Raw genomic sequence first — 26,863 nt, 5'->3', positions numbered from 1 at the left:
GGACTGTGGTTTGAATCCCATGCAGCTCAGGGAGAAAGAAATAAAAAATTAAAAAGCTCTTCTGAATATGCCAACCCTCCCTGGTCTCAACTTTTTCTCCTCTTTTCATCAACTGAATAAGCACAGTTGAAAAAGTACCAGTTAGACACGCAAGCCTTTTCCAATCAGACTTTCAGCATATCACTGTGGTAAAAGTTAGCAGTGCTACCCCAGTCACCTGCGTTTCTTAAGAGGAGGTGTTCTTGGAGATAAGTCAACTCTCAGGAACTGATAGGTTAGATTGTTCTCATGAGTATGCTTATGGGTGTATATCACCAGCAAGTTCTTGAAGAAGACAATGCTCACCAGGTTGCAATGTCAGGAATCAACTACTCAGTTGCTAAGATCCAGTACATCTGTGCTATAGTGTTTTTGTTTTGGTCATACACAAAACCTTTATACGAGTGCTTGCTTTGGCAGCACATATACTAAAATTGGAATGCTATAAATATTAGCATGGCCCTGTGCAAGGATGACACACAAATTCATGAAGCATTCCATATTTTAAGCAGTTAATAAAAAGATGAAAATGCATGCTTTTTATCTTCACTTTCCCAAAGCATTAAAATAAAGATATTTCTCAAAAGCAAATCCACCACCAAAAATTTATACAATTCTGGGATTTCATAAATAAAAGTCAGAGGTATTACTTTAACCACTTAATCAAATTACTACTTATCCCAAATTATTAAGATCCATTATTTGTCTCTGTGAGTGTGTGTGTGTGTGTGTGTGTGTGTGTGTGTGTGTGCGCGCATGTGTATTGTGTTGCATGTGCTGGGGGCCACACCTCAGTCCTTGCACCTGCTAAGAAAGCACTCTACCACTGAGCTCTACCCTCAACCCCAACACCATTTTTCAGTAAGTAATTCAAAACCTGCTAACATAAACCATTTTTGCCAGCTATTTGGAGAACTAAAGGAAAAACATACCAATTATCAATTCTGTCTTCATAAGCATTCATATGAGAAAGCTATTGAATTACCTGGTTTTCTCTAATGGTAGCAATGTGAGAAAATTCCATTTAAAAAAATTAACAATGGCTTTGGCATAGAAGAAAATGAAAAGGAAACTACCTCTCTGAAATTTTAAATCCTTCCTAATTACAAAGATACTAACAACAAACACTCACTTGGTTCTTAAAAGAGGCCTAGGATAGAATAAACAAACATCACTTCCAGTATCTTTTTTTAAAACTTAAAATTTTTGTGCTCTGAGTTGCTAAGGAGTACACATAGAGGGACTACAATTTCTTCTGTTTTCCAAAGTGTATATAGTGAAATTTAAGATGAAGGGGAAAGTAGGATGGTATTCTTTATTGACCTTAAACCAACTGGATTTCCTCTTAACCCATCTTCTGAATCTCCTCATGACGTGCACAGAAATAGGCAGCAAGTTTTGTCATAAGAGAACAAGGATAGCAGCATGTATTTGACAGGTCTTTTTGACCTCAGGTCTTCTGTAAATCATTTGATGAATACTTAGCCCTCAGAAAAAAGAAATAGAATTACTTTGGACTCGAGATACTATTTATCCATTCATTAGGCTGTTATAGGAAGAGCCCCAAGGTCCCCAAGAATCAAACTAGCAATGGGTGAGAGTTTGTCAATCTTACATGGCCTATTGGGCAAGAAAGGCCTAGCACTGAGGAGAATTTCTAAGGGTCTGGGTGAGTGACAGTAGCCAGTAGCAGAAAAGGCTGTCCTCATGAATTCCCCAAGCTTGTAGAGATGTACATTAGTTTTGGTTAAAACATGCTGCTTAGAGGGAAATAGAGGACCTCTGTTTTGTAAATATTGGGAAGAGAGGAAATATATGAGGACCTCTGTTTTGTAAATATTTGGGGAAATAGAAAATGTAGGTAAAGTCCTGGTTTTAACCCAGTGAGAATGTCTGATGACCACCATGTGCAATTCTGGCAATGTAGCCATTTCCAAGTTGATGTTTTGATGCAGAGAACTGACTTTCCTTGTGTTTTTGCAGGTACAAAGGGGTCAGTATGGAATTCAAAGGACAGAACTTTTGCCTGATTACCAGGAAAACCTTGCCATTGAGACCCAGGGTGGCCCAGAAAAGCATGAAGTAACTGACTGAGTGCTGGTGAGTACTAAGAACTGGCAAGAATTTTGTTCTTAGGATTAGATACACACAGACCTGGCAAAGGTACTCAGTGTCCTGCCAGCCTGAAAGTACTTCCTCTTTCGCATCTCTTGGAACAGCCTGACCAAAAAGTCACTGGTCCCATTCAAAGGGAAATAAAGGAAGTGTTGAAGTTGGATGTTTTAGAAACAACCAATGAATTAATGAGAACTCGATTTTTTCCTAGCATTCAAAGCAAAATTCTCATGGTAAACTAAATGATGCAAGCCTTATTTTGAGTAATGATTAATAAATATTTTATTTGACCTTTGATAATTAGATATTACTCAGAAAATATCACCTATCAAGGTTTCCCTCAAACTGTCTATCCAGTTTTTAGCTTCAACAATATTTCAAAAGTTGACCAAAAGGGCTGAGGTTGTAGTTCAGTGGTAGAGCACTTGCCTAGCATATTGTCAGACACTGGTTTTTGATCCTCAGCACCACATAAAATAAGTAAATAAAAAAAGATATTGAGTCCATTTAAAAAAATTAAATTAAAAAAAAGTTGCCCATGACATTTCCTCAGAGTATGAATCCTCTCAATAGACAGTAAGTCTCCCAGTACAGGATTTGCACTACTTCTAGCAGTGTCTTTGCTACAAATCCTTTGGTCATCTTAGAAAATTTCAATGTCATGGAAAGTACTAGGGAAAAAAAAAAGACTACCAGAGGAAATAAAGATGCTTCTTTCCTACACAGGTATCTCTCCTAAGTAAGGAAAATGATGGAGAATATGAGTGCCATGCATCTGATTCCCATGGACAAGCTTCTGATTCAGAAAAAATTTCAGTGGTTGATGCTTTACATGAAATACCAGTGAAAAAATGTAGGTAATCGTTCTCACAGCCACTCAAAAGAATGACTAGTGCTTTTGCTTAATAAACAGAACCAAGAATCAAAGCATCAAACACAACTATTAATAAAAATTCAGTAAAGTCAGGTATCCCCAAGGAAATTAAGTATGCCATTAAAATGTAGATTACATGGTTCCAAAAGAGTATTTGGATGGCTGACAAAGGCCAATATTATGACTTAGAGGCTTTCAACTTATGTTTTATGTAGAGTCAAAACTCAAACTTGACTGGAATGGTTATTTCCCATAAGTCTTTCTACCTATGTGGCATTTTTGAATGAGAGCTGGACCATGAAAGAAAATTTCTTAGTCTTGCTGGGTCTCATCTTGGTGTTTGTGAGATGTCCTCTTCCAGGCCTATAATAAGGTCCTCTTTTTTTTTTTTTTTTGCCGTGCTGGGGATTGAACCCAGGGCCTTACAAGACAAGCTATCTCCCCAGCCCTTAATGTCCTCTTTTGTACATAGACCAATACAGCAGAACTACCTTCCATATCTAACATTGCATAGCTAAAATTCCTCATAGGACTTCAGCATTTCATTTATACTATTACCCATTTATTCCTTATCCCAATGTTTTTGTTTTGCTTTTTTAAAGAGATGGGCTCTTGCTATGTTGCCCAGGCTGACCTTGAACACCAGGGTTCCAAAGACCCTCCTGTTGTAGCCTCCAAAGTAGCTGGAACTAAGTGCAAGTGCACATCACCATGCCCTACGCTTTATTCCTGCATTTTAGCATCTTTATTAATCTGTAACACTGAACTAATTGCTAATCAGAAAGCCAACCACATCCATATATGTAACTAATTGTTATCTTTTTAACAGGTGAAGGGGCTAAACTATAAACCTAAAAAAATATTACTCAACAATAGCTAAAAGTAGTCACAGATAACTACAACCCTGTTCTTGCCTACTAACAAGTTTCTGTAATCCAATCCACTAATGCTTTAGTTATATTCACTTGTTTTAACACAGAAAAAATATCAATTAAAGAAAACACATCAAGGCTATCTAGAAGACTTTATTGTCTATTTTCAGAAGAAAAGCATGCATATCATTAAACAAAACAAATAAAATGTTTTCTATCACAACTCAATACATTGTCATTCTTTTAAAACCTTATCATAGAAATAAGACAGGGTTTTTGTTATTTTTCCTGGTACTATGGATAAAACCCAGGGGTGCTCCAACATTGAGCTATATCCCCAGTTTTTTTATTCATTTATTTATTTATAGGTATAGTCTTGCTGAACTGTTGAGGCTGACCTTGAGCTAGCCATTCTCCTGTCTCAGCTTCCCACATTGCTGGGATTGTGGACCTGTACCACTCTGCCCAGCAAGACATGGGCATTTACAAGAATCTGGTTGAGAATCCTTTAAAGATCTAAACACTCATCATTTGAGGTGCAATGCTCATAGATATAAGTTCCTGGAACAACAGCTTGCATGCATAAGGCATTCACACCAAAGAAATCTGAAAAGAAAAAATAAGTAGTAATTAGCCAGACTGTATGCAGTGACCCCACTTCTCTAGCCTCAGAAAAAGGTAAGGATTTGATACTATAGATGGCATGTGAACAAGCAGCACTGAAGTGTTCACCTATCCTGCCACCATGCTTCAGGGTACTTCTTTCCCCTAACCAAGCTCTGCAATGGTTTAAAATTCCTGTGCAAGGAAGTACTTATTATTTCAAAACCATAAACAGCCTGGATAAATTTTCAAACTTCCACTGATTTGGAAAATCAGTCTTTTTCCTTGTGTAAAACTAGGCATCTCACAGAGGTTATGTTACCAAAATTAGGAAAAGGTCAACCTGTTCCACCATACTCAGTCTACTAGAATCAATAGCCCAACATGATTATATCTTAAAATGATCAAGTCTATACACACCTGGGTTTTATTGTGACAACCCCTGCATTCACATGTATGGGTCCTGGTGTTAGTAATCACCATTATTCCACAAAGATTGCAAACATGTACCTGATATGGATCTCATGCCTAAAACTTTCTCTTACAAACTGGACTTCTCCATGGGCAATTTGACAATCTTGTTCCATTTCTCCAAAATGCAGACCATCATCACTATTAAGGGGAAAACATCAGATTATTTTGTACTTATTTTTTTTAGTATAAACACCACCTTGACTAACAGCAAAGGTTAAGGATAATATTAGTTAAGAAAGAGACTCCAGCCTTAATTTATATACCCTAGTGATATGGCTATATGTGGTGTCCCCAAAAAGTTCATGTGTGAGACAATACAAGAAGGTTCAGAGGAGAAACAATTGGTGTGGCGGGCAAGACCCGGGGCCCAGGGTTACGCCACATGCATCCAAGATGGCGACTGGCAGAGAGCCAAAGGGCGTGCTGAATGCGCCTTGAAAAAAACAGGAAACGTTTACCATTGGCTGTATGATAATTAGTTCAGCTGCCTAGAGCGTGGACAGATATATCTTACATGTATGCTTGAGCTCGTGATCACTTGACCTTTAATAGGATTGGATGGACATATCTGATTACAATTGCTTATGCATGAGACTGCTTATATATTGAGGGTGTTATCCAAATAAAGCTGAAGCTGCTCATGAACTTCTGAAGAGTACATGTTGTTTGTCCCACTGGTTGGTGGCAAGCAGCAAATTAGATTGTAAGAATCTTAACCCAATCAGTGAATTAATCCCCTAATAGCAGTTATTGAACTGGTAAATGAAGTGGTGGGGTGTGGCTGGAGGAGGTGGGAATTGGGGGTATGGCTTTTGGGTATATATTTGTATCTGGAAAGAGGATTCTCTCTGCTACCTGCTCACCAAGTAAGCTGCTTCCCCCTCTGCTACACTCTTCTTCCATGATGTACTGCCTCACGTTGAGTCTCCAAGGAATGGAGATGGCCTTCTAAGGAATAAGACCTTTGAAACTGTGAGTACTCAAATAAACTTTTCCTCCTCTATAATTGTTCTGGTCAGATTTCTATTTAGAGCAGCAAAAACAGCTGACTAAAACACCTAGGATTTTCTCTGCTGGTAGGAAAGAGAGAAGCTTAACAACCATTTGATGTTCATTAGAAGGTACCCAAATTAAATAAATACATTATATCTCAAGTACAGCATAAAATACATGATGTATAGGCTCATTGTGTTATCATTTAACATTCTAGAATTCAACTCTACATTCGAAAGTGAATTACAAAAGCAAATCTAAGCAAAGCAACTTCTCAATGAATGAGTCTCCCAGGAAGGAATACCTGAAATGATAAATGTAATGTTGGCAAATGCAATAGAAAAACAGGTGAATGATTATAGGTTTCCCCAACCCAGAAATGAAATACATTGTGCCAGAGAATGATAACAATTTCTTAACATAAAATACATAAAACAAAACAAATGGGTTTACAGAATTTCAAAGAAGAAAAAAAGTTCCCACTGATGAGTCTCTGGAACAGGAGTCCCCTATGTGTTTCTCAAAAAGAAAAGTCATTATTCAGTTTTGAAGAATACTGAACAACAAACTCATTATTTTGAAAACTGACAAATAAAGGAAAAGAATCAAGCATTTATCCTGCCTTTAACATAGGAACTACATCCCAGGTGCCTACTTAAAGAAACAAGAAGCAAAGTTTGAGAAGTATTTCAGCTAATGTAAAAGGAATAATAAGAATTAGAATCTCATGAGTTTGCAAGCCCTTTTTCATCAAGGAATTAAGGCAATGATCATTAGTAGTTACTAAAATCATAAAAAGGTGACCAGACACTGTAAGTACATAATACCACCTAAGAGATATTAGTGTCAAAATGTAAAGCCTGAGGCCAGGCATGGTGGTACATGCCTGTAATTCCAGAAATTTGATACCCTGAGAGAGGAGATTGCAAGTTCAAGGCCAGCCTCAGCAATTTAGTGAGACCCTGTCTCAAAATAAAAAGAGCTAGGGGTGTAGCTCAGTGCTACTGCACACTGAGTTCAATGTCTGATACATTAGGAAAAAAAAAAAACAAAAAACCTCAAACCCTAAGTATCACCAAACCTTTTGACCAAATTAGCTCTTTATAGAACAACATAGCTGTGAGATGTAATCAGAAAAACCCAGATTATTTGAAACCTTCCAAAATAAATAGTCCTATCTCTTCAACTATCTACAAGAAGAAAAGGATGGAGGTCAATCTCTAGATTACTTTTTAAAAGGACTTAAGAAACATATCAATTGCAAAACAAGACCTTATTTGCATCCTGATTAAAAACAAAAGACTTCCAATGGCATTCCTCATAGAAATAGAAAAAGCAATCATGAAATTCTTTTGGAAAAATAAGAGACCCAGAGTAGTCAAAGTAATCTTTAGCAAGAAGAGTGAAGCAGGAGGCATCACAGTACCAGACCTTAAACTGCACTATGGAGGTATAGTAACAAAAATGTCATGACAGTGACACCAAAATGGACAGGTAGACCAATGGTACAAAAATAGAAGACACAGAGACAAACCCACATAAATACAGTTATCTCATACTAGACAAAGGCACCAAAAGCATACATTGAAGGAAAGATAGCCTCTTCAACAAATAGTGCTTGGAAAATTGGAAATCCTTGTGCAGCAAAATGAAATTAAACCTCTCTCTCAGCACAAAACTCAACTCAAAGTGGATCAAGGACCTAGGAATTAGACCAGAGACCCTGCATCTAATAGAAGAAAAGTAGGCCCAAATCTTCCTTGTTTTGGCTTAGGATCTGACTTCCTTAACAAGACTCTTAAAGCACAAGAAGTAAAATCAAGGATCTATAAATGGAGTGGATTCAAACTAAAAAGCTTCTTCTCAGTAACATGAAGAACAAGTCTACCAAATGGGAGAAAATCTTTACCACACACACATCAGATAGAGCAGAATCTCCAGGATATATAAAGAACTCACAAAACTTAAAACCAAAAAAAAGTCAAATAACCCAATCAATAAATGGGCTAAGGAATTGAACAGACACTTCACAGAGAAATGTAATCAATCAACAAACATGAAAAAATGTTCTTTATCTCTTGCAATTAGAGAAATGCAAATCAAACTTGCTCTAAGACTTCATATCACTCCAGTCAGAATGGCAGTTTTCAAGAATACTAGCAACAATAAGTGTTGTCAAGGATGTGGGAAAAAAGGAACACTCATACATTGCTGGTAGGCCTGCAAATTGGTGCCACTACACTGGAAAGCACTATGGAGATTCCTTACAAAACCTGGAATGGATCCACCATTTGACCCAGTTGTCCCACTCCATGGTCTATACCCAAAGGACCTAAAATCAGCATATTGCAGGGACACAGTAACATAATTGATAGCAATTCACAATAGCTCTTCAATAGATGATGAATGATAAAGAAACTGTGGCATATATTTACCACAATGGAATATTACTCAGTCTTAAAGAAGGATGAAATTATGACATTTGCAGGTAAATGGATGGAGCCAGGGAATATCATCCTAAGCAAAATAAACCAATCCAAAAACAGCAAAAGCCAAATGTTTTCTTGTGATATGTGGATAGTGATCTATAATGAGAGTGAGAGAACTTCAGATTGGGCAGAGGGGTGTGAGGGGAGGAAGGAGGTATGGGGATAGAAAAGATGGTGGAATGAGACAGACATTATTATCCTAAGTACATGTATGATTGCATGAATAGTGTGACTGCATTGTGTATAACCAGAGAAATGAAAAGTTGTGCTTAAAAAAAAAACTGCTTAAAGAATTATGTAATAATTGCAAATCTGATCTCATATTTAGTAATACTAAGAAGGTTAAGGTCTTCTTAAAATGTACTAATCTTTTAGAATACAGTCTCTCAAAGTGTGCTCTGTAGACCTCCCAAGAGTCAAAAATATTTTTATACTAATACAATATATTATTTGCCTATTTCACTGTTAACATTTGTACTGATAATACAAAAGTGAATAAAACTAGTGACACCATAGCATAAATCAAGGCAGTGGAATCAAATTTTTACCAGCAGTTCTATTTGCATTCAAGTAAAGGTCAGTTTTACTTAAGAATGTCTTTGTGTGGGTATGTGTGTGTGTGTGTGGGGGGGTGCTGAGGATTCAAACAAGGGCATCATGCATGCTAGGCAAGCACTCTACCAACTGAACTACATTTACAGCCTAAGAATGTCCTTAATGAAACAGTAAAAATGATTATCAAACCCTGACCATGGAATCCTCATTTTTTTTAATTTTTCAAACAAAAAGAAAGTCCTCAAAAAACATATCCACTATATCATGAAGATGGCTGTCCTATGGAAAAGAACTTGCACAATTCTGAACAAGTCATTTTCCTCATAAGAACAGAACATCTTTTCTACCTGAAAGCCAGCTGACACCAACAATGTTATTAATAACATTCACAACAATGTTAATTCAAACTTAGATATCTAGCAAAGAAATTGAAGAAAATTAACAAAGTGAACTTTTTACTTCAAGAATAAAAGTTTTAACTCTCTCCTCATTCTCACTTTCCTCATTCTCACTCTCTCACTCATTCTCACTCACTCTTACTCTCACTCTCACTCTCTCATTTTCTCTCTCTCTCTCTTTCACCCAGTGGGCAGACACTCTGCCCATCCACTTAATAAAATCTCTTGCATGAAAAAAAAAGAATAACAGTTTTAAGTATCTGCTGAAAATCATGATTAAAAATTGACCTAACAGGGCTGGTGTTTTTGTTCAGTGGTAAAGTGCTTGCCTGGCATGTGTGAGTCACTGGAGTTCAATCCTCAGCACCACATAAAAACAAACAAAATAAAGGTATCGTATATATCTACAAACAAAAAATTTAAAAATTTTTGACCTAAGCAAAAAAAAAAATCAAAATTTTAGAAAACCACCCACAACAAAGGGCTTGAGACTTCTCCATTAATGCTTTTCTAAATGACATCAGTAGTGATATTAACAAATAAAATATTTTAACACACACATATGTGTAATGAAATGTGTCAACATGTGAAATTCTGGATACTTCAGTGAATCATTATTTTCCAAATGACCAATTATGATGCTTTGAAAGTATGCATTTGAGAAAAAAAAACTATATTTGTAAAAGATGAATTCGAAGCACACAACAAATCAGTGGTGTTTAGATTCTATGTCATGACTAACCTTTAAGTTACTACAATTTGTAGTATTGATGTCACATCAAAATATAAATGCAATTACTTGAAAAAATCAAAATATCGCTCCCCTTTCTAACCAGGTATCTTCATGAGATTGGATATTCTTCATGCACTTAAATTTATTTTTAAAACATTACAATACTGTAATGGAATTAATACAGAAGGGGCCAGAAAAATCCAGGTTTTATTTGTGGTGCTGAGGACTGCATATCTTTTTATACAGTTGGGCTTTTTGTTGTTGTTGTTGTTGTTTAAACCAGGTATCTTTTAAAAAGCTAGCTCATTAAAGAAATGTATTCGAGATGTTAAGAAATTTTCTAAAGGTTTTCTGTGAGCTGCTGGATCTACCTTCCTATCCACCTTGTGCTGCTTCCCAGTTATGCTTCAAGATTCAGTTCAGATGTTACCACCTAAAGACTTCTTTTCACCCTCTAAAGCTGTGATAAAACCTTTCTCCAGCATTCCAACACAGCAGGTGTGGGGGTCTCTTATTATGATACTGTACCATGTTGTAATTACCTGCTCACATCCATCTACAAGTGTAGGTAGTAAACTACCAAAGATCAGGGTTCTTGTTTTATTCATCTTTCCAGCTCTACAGTGTAGGAGAGCACCTGACACATCCCAATAATAATTCACTGAACTGACTTTGCAGTGTGGCATCATTTATCATATCAAAGCTCAGGGTATAGGAGCTTTATATAAATGAATGCTACTCTGCTAGATGCTGATGAACTCCTTGAGGGTTGGTACAGAGACTTATTCAAGTTGTGAACCCAGCATCCAAAACATCAACTATACCACTGAAATTTTTAATGAATTAGAAGGAACTTGAAATTTAAATTTGCTATGTTGCAGTATTCTAGAATTTCATAGAGCATCTAGAATTTAGGAATTTGAATTTGCTATCTGAATGCCAAATCAATCAGGTAATGCTAATATACCCCAAAAGGGAGTATATACCCCATAAGCCCATAAAGCTAGATAAGTACATTATAGCTTTAAAAATCTCTCAGCAAAAGGAAATATGTATGACATGGTGGTGCAGGCCTGTAATTGTGGCAACTTGGGAGGCTGAGACAGGAGGTTCTCAAGTTTGAGGCCAGTCTTGGCAATTTAGCAAGACGCTGTATCATATTAAAATAAAAAAGGGCACTGGGTGTAGTGCCACATTCCTGTAATCCCAGGGACTTGGGAGGCTGAGTCAGGGGACCTCAAGTTCAAGACCAGCCTCTGCAACTTAGCAAGGCCCTATCTCAAAATAAAAAACAAAAGGGCCTGAAATATAGTTCGACACCCTGGAGCAATCTCCAATTAACAAGAATGAAAAAAGTAAAGCAAATATAAAAATGTATTTTAAAAAATGCCTAATGAGCCTTTTAAAAGCTTTTTATTAATATTCCAGTTGAGATTAGCGGCTGCATTCCCTACATTAAAAACTCTGAAGTACCATGGATTTTCAACAAATGAAAGGGATACCTATTTTTTCTCTGGATCAGTTTCTAATATGGAATTTTTAATATTTTTCTTTTTTGAAATTTTTTAAATATACAAAGCTTTGCTAACACATACTGTCTCACCTTCTATGTAGCTACTCTTATTAACTATCTTGAGTTTCTAAACCGTAAGTCAAAAACTTGGTTCCTCTTTGTTATGCTAATAGCTAAAGAAAAATATCAGTTTCATAATTTAAAACCTTTAGTGATTTCATATTGAGAACAAAATAAAAATCAAAACAACTTACAGTAAATAAATTAAAGAAACTACTAGTCCTATAACATTTTTTCTATGAATCCTATAGTTATAGTTGACACCCTCACCTGAGATACTCCAGCTCTGGCTTGATGAGCTTTCTTTTGGTTACCCCAGTTTTGGGTAGCTGAAGACTATTTTAAGCCATTAGATATTATTCTTGTTTTAATTGCCAACTCCAAGTTAAAGTACTTTTCTTGATCAATAAACTTCTGTGTATAGATTCCCTCTTCTTTCAGCAAATTCTTAAACATACTGACAAAATGGTATTGCTTTGAACATGTTAATATCTACAAAATTCATTCTTAATAAGGACAATATTGCCCACAAGGGGGTGAAAATGGCTGTGGCAGGGCACAAATCTAAACCAAATCAAAACAAAAACACCCACACACATATAATATATACACCTATGTGGCAATTAAGAAAATGTGTCAAAAGAGTCTCAGTAGGACAATAACAAAAAAGGCTGAAAAATACTAATTTATAACAAACTGACAAAACCTGTGCAAAATACTATTGTTAATAATCTTTTTGTAATGCCTACATGTTTTGCTGTTAAAAATAACTTTTCTGAAAGTTCACTATAGAATATATGGGAAATATAGAAACATCAAGAATGAAATTTAAGGCCAAGTTACATTGTTAAATTGTGTTCATAAAGGAATATGTAACAACAAATATCATTATGTACAACTGTAATGCACCAACAAAAAAATATAGGGAGGTTGTCGCTCAGTGGTGGAGTGCTTGCCTAGCCCATGTGAGGCATTGGGTTGTATGCTCCGCATCACATAAGAAAATAAATAAGTTATTGTGTTCATCCACAACAAAAAATATTTTTTTAAACGTGGGGGAACGGTGTCAGTTCTGCTGTTTAGGTCCAGCTCTGCGGTACCAGCCCTTCCCCATGGCTGACTGTGAGGAGTTTCATGTTTCTTTGCCTCCCCCACTGCCTCCCTCCTCTCCTTCTTCAGAAGTTTCATCAGCATCCTCCCCCAGTGTCCCAGTGAGTTTGGGCTGGCCAATTTCAAGCAGGAGCAGTGACCGAACTGTGGATCCCCTGGGGGAAGTGGAGCTGTAGATTGGAGATGCAGCATTTTCTCTAACCAAACATTTTGAAGCCACATCTGCAGGATCAGCTCAAGTGGAAGAACATGCCCTCAAATGTACAGAAAATGCACATTTCCTTAAAAACTTGGCAGGACCTCTTGAAAGAAGGCTAAGATTCTTTAAAACCTAACAACTGATTTGGCCTGATTTAAACAGTGTAACATTCTTCTTAACATAAATTTTTTTCATGTGTATTGCAAAATAGGATGATCTCTTCAGCAGTTCTGAATACTCAGAATGAATTTTTTCTAGATTTTATGAAAGAAGAATACTGATATTTTGATGCAGACCAGTATTCATTTATTCTTAAATACTTTCTGCCCTCTAAACTTCTGTAGAATCATTTATGGAAGTTAATTCCATCAGTAGATAAATAATGTTAATAGTGCTACTAGTAGCATACTACACAGATCAAGATGGAAGAATGGTAGACTTTGAAGTTGAGCTTCATTTTATGGTCCAAAGGAGTTAACTAAGGTTGCCTATGCTAGATCCAATTCCATTGGGGTAAATTCTCCAAAACCTATGATTGAGTCTTGCTTTTATATCCTTAACACCTGAAACAGTGTCACACAACACTTGCTAAATCCTTGTTGAAAAAAAGACTTGACAAACATAATCAAAAGCTATTTTCCTTCATATTTTTAGCATGAAGACTGTAATTATTTCTCTAAAAATGTATGAATCTGAACCTCATTGACTTGAAGGTAAACATTCTCTTTTTAATTGGGATTTGAACCTTGTTAATAGTTTTTAAAAAATGTAATTTTTTTAACCTATGAAGATGCTTTTTAAAAAAGCATGTCAGAAAATGAAAGCATGTCAAGAGAGAATGCATGCTTTTCCCTATTTATTTCTATGGTTAATTGCTCTCATTGATAATATTTCTTGTATTTTACATTTTTGTATGTTTGACTGCTTGCTTTAAAATACCTTATCAGGGGCTGGGGAGATAGCTCAGTTGGTAGAGTGCTTGCCTTGCATGCACAAGGCCCTTGGTTCTGTCCCCAACACTGCAAAAGAAAAAAAAAAAAACCTTATCAAATTTGTGACTCAGTACTAAGTTGCAAGTTATTAACCTAATAATTCTAAAGAAATTGATTTGTTTCCAGTGTATCAAATTTAAATGACATATTATTGATCTCAGTGACAGTGTTCTATTTTATTTGTCCTGTACCTTATATTGCTTTTTGGTGGTTTGTGTCATGTGTCAACTATTAAGCCAACTTTGATGCTCTACTATATTATAATTTTTTAAACATATTTGGTGTGACATCTTAATTCTTTGTAGATATGGAGATGTGTCCAGAAGTATATTCCTAAGTTCCAGAGTGGGGGCAATGCAAGGGGACATATGAATGGGCAAAGAATAGTTTTGTTCAGCATATTAGGTCATAGATCTTCTTCTTTTTTTTAGTTCAAGATCACACATATTGTGTTATTTTTATACCAAAGAGATGCTCAATTCAGTATCATAAAAATATTTTTCTTTTAAATTTCTGAAAGTTGCAGTTTTAAAATATATAAAAATAAACTTATTAAAAGCAATAAATAATAATAATAATGAATAAATAAATAAATGTAGGGGAAAAATGAAAAGCCAGGTGTGGTGGTGCATGCCTATAATCCCAACAAATTTGGAGGCTAAGACAGGAGAATCACAAGTTTGAGGCCAGCCTTAGCCAATTTAGCAAGGTTCTGGGCAACTTAGTGAGACTGTCTCAAAGAATTAAAAGGGTTGGGGATATAGCTCAGTGGTAAAAGTCCCCTGTCTTAAATTCTCAGTACCAAAAGAAAAAAGAAATGTAAAATCACAATGCTCAAAGAAATGATCACTGCTAACATTTTCATACATTTTCCTCTAGCTTATGTGTGTATACTTTAAGAGAAGATGCAAAACAAGACTAATAAAAATTTCAGCATCAGCACTTAGAAAATCAATGCATGGCTGGGAATATAGTTCAGTGTTATAGTGCATGCCTTGAATGCACAAGGCCCCATGTTCAATCCTCAGCAGTGCAATGAAAAAAAAAAAAGAAGAAGAAAGAAAATCAAGGCAATGTATTATTTTCTCACACATTTCTCAAGGTTACCAGAGGAAAAAAGAAAATATGCACTGCTGGGCAAAGTATCACATGCCTATAATCCCTACTCCTTGGAGGCTGAAGGAAGAGGATCACAAGTTCAAGGCCAGTCTCAGCAGCTAGCAAGATAAACATAAAAAGAACTGGGAATGCAGTTCAGTGGTAAAATGCCCCAGGGTCCAATCCTAGCATTAAAAAATATAAATAAACAAACATAAACAAGAAATACATTGTGCTTACAAACATAATTCCCAGATATGAGCACAAACTAAATCTGAGCAAGTAGCAAAGAGAACATAGCAAGTTTCAGAGGTACACAATATGGTGCCAAGATGGTTTAGCAACTCCAAGTGTAATGAAACCATCTATAATCAATCTCCTTATTTCAACAATGTCCTTCTGTAACATCTTACCCTCTAAAAAAGAACTCAAGTAGTGGCCTGGCAAGATCCAATCTTTTTTTTCCATAGTGATCTCTGTCATCTAGTTCTCTTGTACCCAAAGTGACTAAAAGTAACCAATGAACCATATATCTTAAAAAAAAAAGAAGTGAAGGAAAGCATGTGTTTTTGTTTTCTCCCCCAATAATATTTATCAGAAAACATCATTCTTTATATTATCTTTAAGAAAAACACTCTATCTCAACTATATCTTAGTAGAGAACTTAAAACAATAAAATTTAAAATATCCCAAGAAATATATTTTTTTGGTCTCAAAAACTCACTAACACCAACATGAGGAAGCATGTCTTTTTGTAAGACTTCTTTTGCATATTTAATTCTTTTCTCTTTAGTAATGCCAGGATTTGTTCCTCTTAAACCAATGAAATTTAATGCAACATTCTGCTCTTGAATGACAAAATCTTCATTAAGAGAAGGTTTAACATTTATATAGAAATTTTCAAATTCATATTTTCACCTCAAAATGAGTCAGATCTCATTTAACTTAATAACATGTCAAATATTCCTATAAACCTAATCAAATATGTGTTTTTTGAAAATCAAGGAATTATAAAAACCTTAGAAGTAGAAGAACAACTTCAAAGGGCTGGGGATCTAGATTACTGGTAAAGCACTCCTGGGTTAAATCCCTGGTACCATAACAAATAAACAGCAACAACAAAAAATGCAATGATGATCCTGAATTGGATTCTGAACTAAGAAAAAAAATACTATTAAAATTATTATTGGAGCTGGGTATGGTGGGGCACTCAGGAGGCTGAGGCAGGAAGATTCCAAGTTCCAGGTCAACCTAGACAACTTTGCTAGGCTGTCTCAAGATACACAAAAAGATATGGGAACTGGGGATGTGGCTCAGTGGTAGAATGCTTGCCTTCCATGCTCAAGGCCCTGAGCTTCATTGCCAGCTCTGCACATACTCACTCACTTATTCACTCACACACACACACAAGTGAGACTGTGGCTCAATAGTATAATGCCCCTGAATTCAATCCCCTACATAAGGGAGGGGAAGAACTAGCAAATACGACTAGCAAATACATGAGTAAGATTTTCATATTCATAGTGTTACATCTACATTAAATTTCTCTATTTTAGTAATTATACCTTGATTATGTAAGTGAATATATTGGATCTTAGGAAACAAACTAAAGTATTAGCAGTAAAGAGGCATAATACCTGTTAACTTACTCTCAAATAGTCCAGAAAAAAAGTCATGTGTATGTATAGATAGAATAAAAAAGCAAATGTAGCCAAGTTAACAACTAAATCTGAGTGAAGAATACAGAATTCTTGGCACTACTCTAGCAACTGTTCTCTAAGTTTAAAATTCCTGCAAAACAAGAAGTTTTTTCTTTTCCTCAGAATAAAAAAAAAATAAAGGTATCAACTACTCATTTTCCCTTTTACTAAATTACACTAGTCTAGTGTACTTTTATAATTTTTCTTACTGCTTTCTTCATGAGGCTGCCATTGAACTTTTGGCTGTCTCTACTTTTCATGTCTATTTTGTATGGAATGTCAGTAAAGAGGTCTAGACAGGGAAGACTTTCACTACACATGAAATTTGTGACAGTCAAATTGCTCTTCAACACGAATTTCTGGTGTTTTAGGGTTTGTTTGGTACCAGGGATTGAACCCAGGAGCACTTAAACACTGAGCCACATCCCCAGTCATGTTTTTATACTTTATTTAAAGACAGGATCTTGCTGAGTTGCTTAGGGTCTCACTGAGTTGCTGAGGCTGGCTTTGAACTTGCCATCTCTTGCCGCAGTCTCTGGAGCTGCTGGGATTATAGGCATGCACCACCAGGCCCAGCTCTTCCATGTTTTAAGGTTAGCAAAAATTAGTACCTCTAAATTTTTTATCTGACACTATGAATATATTCTGTTTTCACATTACCATTTAAATCATCATTGGATCTTCAAAATCATAAGTAATATGTTCTAGGATATTTCTATCAGACACAAAACCTAAAGCTCTGAACACAATAATGATGGGGACTTCTTGCTTGATATATGGTAGAGTTTCCACGATACACTGACCAATCACACTTTTTTTTGCACCCTAGAAAAATAAAATACCATTAGAACACAAATATACAAGAGCTCAGAGAAATATAAAAGCACCAAGAAAACCATTTAAATTCCAGCTACTCAGATGGCTGAGGCAGGAGGTTCATAAGTTTGAGGTCAGCCTTGGCAAAGTCCAAACCAGTCTACAGAATTTAGCAAAACTCTGTCTCAAAATAAAAAAATAAAAAGGGAGAAGGGTATAGCTCAGTTGTAAAGTACCTCTAAGTTCAATCCCCAATACCACCAAACAAACAAAAATTTTTTAAATCCCCCCAAAAATGGGAGACAGCAAGCAAACCATTTAAATTCATATATGTCATAAAATCTTATCTCCCCATACTCTGAGGAACCTCCTACAACTTCTTTTCAAAACTGCTTAAGTAAGTTAATAATTTTACAGACAACCTGGTCATTTAAACCATATAAAACTTCCATTCTCATCCATCTGCCTGTCAAGATCCTCTAAAAATTAAACAAATACCACACTTGAAAATGACTTTTGGATGCCAAAGAATACAAATACAATTGATACCATTCTATCCCCTCCTCCCTCAGGGTTGGGGTGTCTTGGGAAGAAAAAAATAGACAAGCAGTAAAAGAGCAAGGACATTAATAGACAAATATAGAAAAAGGTAAATACAGAATAAAAACTAAATATTAAATCAGAGTCAATCTGTGAGTGCTATGGTTTAGATGTGATGTCCCCCAAAAGTTCACATGTGAGACAATGCAAGGTTTGGAGAAGAAATGATTGGGTTATATCCTTAACCTAATCAGTGAATTAATCCAGATAGGGATTAACTGAGTGGTAACTGAAATGGCAGGGTATGGCTGGAGGAGGTAGGAATTGAGGGTGTGACTTTGAGTATCTGGTGAGTGGAGTCTCTCTCTCTGCTTTCTGATCACCATGTAGGATGTTTCCCTTGGTCCTACTCTTCTGCCATAAAGTTCTGCCTCACTTCAAGCCCCGAGGAATGGATCCAGAATTTTACAGACTAAGACCTCTGAAATCATAAGCCCCCAACCTTTTCCTCCCCTATAATTGTGCTGGTCAGTCTAGTCACAGCAGCAAAAAAGCTGACTAAAATAATGAAGTACTTTCTAGTTTGAATACTGCTTCAAAACTAACAAAGAGCCTCTTACATACAAGCTTTTCTTTTCCAATTTCTTCCAAAGACTGGGGATGTAGTTAGTAGTAGAGCACTCCTGGGTCCATTCCTAAGTACCACAAAGAAAAATAAAAGCTTATGATAGAATTCCTGAGTAAGCTATAAAAGAGTGGTTCCATCTTGCTTATACTCTCTAGCTCTTCTGCCAGCCCCTACTATCCATACCAGGGATTATGTGGGCCTTTGTAGGCATTCTACCACATCCTTAGCACCAACCTCCCCTCTTTATTATTATTGAGACAAGGTCTTGCTAAGTTTCTCAGGCTGACCTCACACTTATGATCACCCTGCCTCAGCCTCCCAGGTTGCTGGAATTATACACATGTGTCACTGTGCCTGGCTCTATCACTCTTTGTATTTGCTCTCTGTGTCAGCTACTGAATGGAGAGGACCACATGGCAAGAAACAGAGAAGCTTCCAACCAACAGCCAGTAAAGACCTGAAACTGTCCAATGGCCAGTAAGGAACTGAATCCTGTCAACAACCATGTGAATACGCTTGGGATGACTGCAGCCTAGGCAAACACCTTGACTATCACCTTATGAGAGACACTCAGTCAGAGGACCTAGTTAAACTGCACCCAGATTCCTGACCCACAGAAACTACAAGATGATAAATGTTGCTGTTGAAGTAATCTGTTACATGGTAATAATAATAATACCTACACATAATACCAACTACATGCTCCAGAGAAGCTTTTTTTGACTAAGAATGCAAAACAAGACACAAAGGAATAAAAAAAAAATCATATCCCAGACCATGCCTGCCCTGCTCTTGCCAGCATGCTAACCCACATAGTACTGGTAGATCAGGAAGAATTCTCCAGACATGACCTACACTCTCCTGTGGAGGCATATTTAGAATCTTTTTGGCAAACACATAGACTGTGTTTGTTGCCATTTTCTCTTGGGCAATCAACCAATATGGGCAATAAGAAAGTTATAGCCATGAAACCAAAAGGTCATTGAAGTACAAAGAGTGAAATGTGCACCTTAATTTAACTTGATCATAAAGGTTTGCAGAGAAATAGCAATTCTTTAACTTTGCAAACTCCAGTTTGCATTAAATGCTTTGTAAAAATATATAACTCTAACAAATGATGAAATGCTAGTTTATGTTATATTCATCTAAATAAAGCTTAAGTTCACACCATAAATAATTTTAAATCCACTTTCTGGTTACCCTGTATGAAAGTCTACTTTTTCATTTCAAATTTAATAATTTAAATTTTAACTATCATTTTGTAATGTTTTAAAATAATGTTACTATACCTCTTCAGATCCATTAATAATAAAACAGCCACCAGGATCCAAGGGACATTCATTTAACTCAAAAGATCATGATCTGTTAAGTCATTCAACAGGCAGCAAGTTGAATGCAACACAATTGGAATTTTTCCCATAAAAGTTTTCTGATGCTGAGTCTGAAGTTTTCTTTACCTTCTTTAATGACTGTTTTTGTTATGTAAACATAAAGTGGAGCAGAATACCTGTGAAAATAGAAGTAGGTTACAGTTTAGGGTACTTGCTAAAACATAAATCCTCACCTGGTTAACATATATTTTCTGAATTCTATTTCAGTAACTGCTGATGACAAAAAAATAAATATTTCTTACATGAGATTTCTTAATCTGGTCTCATTTGGCATCATTGGTGAAGGAGCACCATCTCTTTCCCAAAGGGTAGGTTTGGAGAGGTAAATTTGCTCAAATTTCAACAAATACATTGGCTAAAATTAAACAAGAAACAGGAAGAGGGCAAATAAATTTTTCCATAAACATTTTATTGATTCTGATGCTAATAAATGACATTAATATTTTAAGTAAAATTAGTTCTTCAAACTGGCAAAATTAGTCTATTATTGATATGAGGACTCTTCAAAGTCAGCATACACACTACATATATGTATAGTTTTACACCTAATTGCTTTCTTAAGGCAGAAATAAAATGACTTAATATGCCATAGGTACATAAAAACTGCATACAGGTTTATATCAGTCAAAACAAATTTTATTAATGATCTATACAATTTCATACCCCTCTCTATGGTTAAGGTCAAAAGTACAAAATGACCAGAGAACAAAAATAAATTGACATTTAGAACTTCTCAAATCTAATCAATAGAATATTAGAAAAAATAAACCTAACTCTTCCATTAAACAACCAAAAAATAAAAATAAAAAATAAAAGGGCAGGCACAGTGGCACATACCTATAGCCCCAGTGACTCAGGAGGCTGAGACAAGAGGATGGCAAGTTCAAGGATAGCCTCAGCAACTTAGCAAACTCCTAAGCAACTTAGTGAGATTCTCTCTCAAAATTGTACAAAAAATTTTAAAAGGCTTGGAATACAGTTCAGTGGTAAAGCACCCTTGGGTTAAATTCCCAGTACCGAACACACACACACCAAAAGAGAAATACTAATCATTCTCATTCTGTATAAAGTACTAAGCACTTCCAATCCTGGCTGGCTATAGCTCAGCCCACAGCAAAATACAAACAAACAAAAAGTTCTCAAACATCTGCTGCCTAACTAAACAAGATCCATGAATATAACTCTTCAGAGAGAAATAGATACAGGATTTCTCTCTACATCAAATCTCATAGAAGATGGAACTAAGCAGATTCTTTCCTAAGGGAAAATTATTGATATCCAAGGCTCCCAAGCTGGAATAGATAAAGGGAAAACAGAATTGGTAGGAGTATTGAACCAAGGGGAAGGAACCCTCCATTCCTTATTTCCATCATCACTCTAGTTTAGGAAACAATCTTAGACTATTCTAAGATTTTCAACTACTTCCAGCCTCTTTCCCTTTCAAGTAAATACCATTTCCAAAGTGATCTTTCTTAAATAATGCTTTATGCATATTCTCTGATAATTTTTCAACAATTCCCCACATCATCCAAAATCTCTGACAATCAGCTCCATCTTATCATCCAATAAGACCAAAAACAGAAACTGGGCTGGGTGCAGTGGCACACACCTGTGATCCCAGTTACTTGAGTGACTGAGACAAAGACTGCCTGGGCAACTCATTAAGGCCCTATCTCAAAATGAAATAAAGAGGGCTGGGAATATAGCTCAGTGGTAGAGGACTTGCCTTACCATAGGTGAGGCCCTGGGCTAAATACATAGTATTATGGGTTGGGAGGTGGGGGGAAGATAAACTAAAATTTAGAGGTTGATTACAGTGGTTCTCATCCCATTCTTAAACCAAATACATCAAATACTTTCTTGTGGAAATGCCTAAGCCTTTTTCTCCTCTGCTCTTCTTTTCTTTTAAGCTCTGATAACTAAGTTCTACAGATCACTTCTACTGGAACTTTGAATATGCTGTTATAGTATTCTCTTTATTTATGCATAAACCATGAAGAAAAAAATGATAAAAAAGAAATCTTATGCTCCTTTTCCCATCACAGTCCCTGAAAAGTCAATTACTTTTGCTGTTAAGAGCAAAATTCTGTGTAGCATGTCCAATTAGAATGGAAACAAACCAGCCCTCTTAATATAAGCTATGGAGAAATAAGACTGAAATGGCTAGAAATAACCACTTTTCTCACTATCAAACTCTACCTCATTTTGCTTTACAGTTTTCTCTGTTAATCAAAGTCCAACATTATCCCACAGCTGCCTCTCTACATTTCTAAAACTGGGAACAGTCAATGCATTATTTTGGACTTTACAATCATTGTATAAAACTAAAATCATACATTTAAGAATGTTATAATTTTAAGTTATAATTTTAACAATGTTAAAAAATGCACATATGTGAATAAAACTTTAAAGAACTGAAAAAATAAAAAGGGCTAATAAGTTTTGATGATTTTCCTTTTTGTCTTTTATTTGTACTTTGAGAACAGTCTCCCCTTCTTACACAGGCTGGGCTAAAACTGGAGATCCTCCAGGCTCAGTCTCTGAAGTAGCTAAGATTACAGACAGGCACCCCCACATTTGGCTTGTGATTTTCTTTTTTTCAGTCTCATATTGTTATGATAATGCATTCCATGTAATAAACAAAAATCAGGAGAAAAAGTCCTCCTAACATTTTTTCTTATCCAGGCATCATGGCACTGCCTGTAATCCTTACTACTTGGAAGTCTAAGGCAGGATGGTTTTCAGGTTTGAGGACAGCCTTTTCAATGAGAAAGAGTGACTCAATATAAAATAAAAAGGGATTGAAACATAGCTCAGGTGTCGAGTGCCTTCCTAGCATATACAAGGACCTGGGTTCAATCCCCAGAACTGGAAGGGGGGAAAAGAGACAAAAAGTAAAATTATCTAAAGTAACTATTTCTGGTTTGCTTCTCTTAGTTGTTCACCTTTGAGTTCCTTCTTCCCAGATATTAAATACCCCCATCTGCATAAGGATTAGGGTTTTGACTTACTTACAAAAACACATCTCTAGTAACAATAAATCAGAAGTTAACTAAAGGTGCTGTAAGTACACTGCTAAAAACTCTTAATGACTTTTAACCTTTAAGCCAAGTGCAGGCAGGGCTGAAATTTCAAGCTATTTTTTATCCATGTAACTTATTAGAATAACCATCTTACCGGTTCTTTGACTTCTCCACTAGCATGTTGAGTTTTAGCTTGTAGGTCAATAGGTGGAGCATCTTCCACAATTCTTTGAAGAGATATATGAATAAACTCATCAAAAGAATCCAACTGTTTGACTGAGACTTTTTCATCAAAGTAATAACTAGGAAAATATTTAAATCCAAAAATCAGTTTTGACTTGGTTTGTTTTCTAGCATATTTCTTCATTCTCATTATAATTCAATTCAAATATTCTTAAGAACCAATCACAATACACCAGCCACTAAACAAGATATCGTGAGGTATCTAAAAAAAGAAAAATGTCAGCACTAGGTATTTTATAGACAAATTTTATTCAACCTCTTTTAACATTTCTTGAAAAAAGGGTCAAAGAAAATGGAGAGTGAAAAATATTATTAAAATTTTTAATTTGAATAAAAGGGAGGATGGTGATAATAAAAACTAAAATAGGGGCCAGGAACAGTGGTACATGCCTGCAATCCTAGTGGCTTGGGAGGTAAGACAGGAGGATTGGAAGTTCAAAATCAGCCTCAGCAACTTAGTGAGGCCATAAGAACTCAGTAAGACCCTGTTTCTAAATAAAATACACAGTGGTTAAGTGTCTCTGAGTTCAATGCCCAGTTCAAAAAAAAAAAAAAAAACAAAGCAAACAAAACTAAAATAGGGAATGTGTATGAATTTTAGGTTAAAAATCATTAGTTCTAGGCTTGGGGATATTGCTCATTAGCACACACAAGGTTCTGGGCTAGAACCCCAGCACCAAAACAATAACAAAAACAAAGATCATTAGTTCCCTTTAGAATATGTTAAAGGAGAGATGAGAGTAAGTCATTTCAGTTAAAATACTCAGCAAATGACTGGTGATAAAATGAAGCTTGTGTGAGAGATGAGTTAGTAGTATAGATACAGAAATTAGAAGGTCCATGAGGAGGATGGACCTTATTACTCACAAGGAACTGACCCTTGTTCAGGAAAGGGACAGGGAAAGAAATACATAAGACAGAAAGAGATAAAAATGCAAGTGAAATCTCAGCAGATGGCTCCGTAGAACCACCCAGGAAAGCTACAGTGAGGCATCAGAGGTTGTAGAGTTCTAAGATCTAGAACAACCCTAAAAACTGGATTGCCTCATCAGCCCTCAGCAGTAGGAAGTACCCCATCACATCTGTCTCAAATCCTCCACCTTGTGACAATGACATTTAATACCTGAGGGTTTCTTAGCTTCTACTCCCCACTTCCTAGTAAATACTGACTGACTGTCTTGGATTCTTACATCAATTTTCTGAGATATGATAACCAGCCTCCCATTTTGGCATCATCAAATCACCTAGGTCATTGGCAGGACTACAAAATGGCTGACTCTTTAACAAGGTCTTAACCTGATCAAATCAATTATGACCACAAATAAAAAGTTAGGGCCTTTGGTAGAGAATAAAGCATACAACCATCCTTGTATAAAGCACAACCTAAGAATGGGTCATTTTCTTTTCTTTTTCTTTTTAATCTTTATTTATTTATTTTTATATGGTAATGAGGATTAAATCTAGTGTCTCAAACATCCAACACAAAAGCTCTACTACTGAGCAACAGCCCCAGTGCCATTCATTTTCTTTTTTTTTTAAGTGGCTGGGACATTTTCTTTGAATAGAGTGTGGGATAGCAGGAAAAATTTCTCAACTATTTGGGACATCTACTGTTATGTAAAAATCACATGGAAGTAAAAATGGTTGTTATGGAAAATTTAAGATGAAACATTTTCACAAATTATACAAATATTTCATTATTCAGAACACTGAATCACAACTATTTTCATTAAAAACTTAAGAATAGTACTTCATTAAAATGCTGTCCTGTTTGTGAATGTAGTCCAGTGGTAGAGCAAACGTCTGTCTAGCACACATATGGCTCTGGATTACATCTGTAGCACCCTTCTTGCCAACACAACAACAATATCAATAGCCAGGTACAGTGGCATGCACCTGCAAGTCACAACTATGGGGGAGGCTGAGATAAGAGCATCATTTAAACCTTGAAGTTTAGGGCCAGACTGGGCAACAGAAAGGCACCATCTCTATTTCTTGGGGAAAGATGGAAGAGTAAGGGATTGAACTCAGGGGCACTCAGCCACTAAGTCAAAATACCAGTCATATTTTCTATTATATTTAGAGACAGGTGTCGCGCTCCCTGCCCGCAGAGAGACACGACACCTGGTTCTTTTCAGCCCTTTTATTGCGCGCACCCCCATCCTCTCAGTTCTTCCTTTGTTCCACTCTTTGAGGAACTTATACTCCAATATATACAGTACTTGTAACCAATCAGCATTTTCGCACGAGGGGAGAGCATTAACAGATACAGGCAGCGAAGGCAGGCATATAGTGGACCTGTACTGTCCATCAGGGAGCTTAGCCAATCCCTGGAACTTCCTCAAAATAATGTCAGTTGTTTGTGCAAAAGTTAACTGCTCTGGCTCACTGCCAGGCGCCATCTTAGCCTTGCCACACCTAGGGCCAGGGGTCCGGCCGAAACCCCGACAGTTCCCCCTTTTCTCTTTTAAAAAGAAAAGGAAAGCTCGGGACCGTGCCTGTCTTAGGCGGAGTGGTCAACCACCGTCCTTACCCGTCATCGGATAACTGTAGAGCATGCTACAGCTCCTGTCTTAGGTCGGTACAGTGGTCACCTCCTTCCTTACCCGTCTGGCTAGCGATCCAGCATCGTGAGCCATACTTGTGGGGAACTGCCGGCCTCTAGGGCAGCCATGGCCTGATGGAAAATGATACGATCTCTAGCTTGATCTCGGCGCATGCGCATGATAAAGCGTGTGAGGAAGACAACAGTAATAACCATGAACGTACAAAAGGCTCCCATACCTGCCCATTGTTTATAAAACTGAAAGAAGAGGATAGCCAACTTAGCACTTCGGACATAGGGGCTACATTAACTCTAGTAGCATTGAGACTAACAATTTGAGATCTAAGAATAGCAGTAAGATTATCAAATTCGTAAGACCAGTTTGTTTGTAGCTGAGCAGACAAGATTCTAGACAAGTTTGCTGCATAGCTAAGGTTATGGTAAGCTACAGGTGTAACGCACAGTCCTGCCAGATGATAAATACATTCCACGTTTAACAGTTCCTGTAAAATGTCCATTTGTTCTTGAAGTAAGTCCACTCGCTGGTTCATAAGGAGTATGCCTGCTGTTAGATGTTGGTTTAGGGTCTCTTTAGTCTGTAAGGCTGCAGCTATATTTTCGGTCAAGTGATTGACTGCTGTTGCTGTAGGTATGGCAGTTGCTAGTGCTGCTGTTGCAGAAACCACTATTGCAGTGACCATAGCCGCTGTGATGTCAAATTCTCTCCTGTTTCTTGATAGTAACACTGGCAATTTTGCATCTGTAACAGAGACTGGGACTGGTAGGAAGGTAGGAACACACATTAAGTCTGCCAGCAGGAACCTAGAAGCATTTTAGCACAAATCTAAAGTACAATTGAA

The 26,863-nt window shown here is 36.5% G+C and overlaps 1 non-coding gene and 2 pseudogenes across 1 annotated transcript; 2 read left to right on the top strand and 1 right to left on the bottom strand.

The window, feature by feature from the left end:
- Window positions 1–443: 443 nt before the first annotated feature.
- Window positions 444–546, top strand: LOC124974155 (U6 spliceosomal RNA). The gene has a single exon (XR_007106752.1). It is a non-coding gene; the product is annotated as a U6 spliceosomal RNA (small nuclear RNA).
- Window positions 547–12,830: 12,284 nt separating this feature from the next.
- Window positions 12,831–13,170, top strand: LOC124974150 (renal cancer differentiation gene 1 protein-like; annotated as a pseudogene).
- A 2,640-nt stretch (window positions 13,171–15,810) lies between these two features.
- LOC124974140 (DNA-directed RNA polymerase II subunit RPB2-like) overlaps window positions 15,811–26,863 on the bottom strand; it is a 38,174-nt pseudogene continuing 27,121 nt past the window's right edge.

This window comes from Sciurus carolinensis, unplaced genomic scaffold (genome assembly GCF_902686445.1).
Source record: "Sciurus carolinensis unplaced genomic scaffold, mSciCar1.2, whole genome shotgun sequence".
In the NCBI taxonomy this organism is placed as follows: Eukaryota; Metazoa; Chordata; class Mammalia; order Rodentia; family Sciuridae; genus Sciurus; species Sciurus carolinensis.
This window is presented reverse-complemented; position numbering and strand designations above follow the sequence as displayed.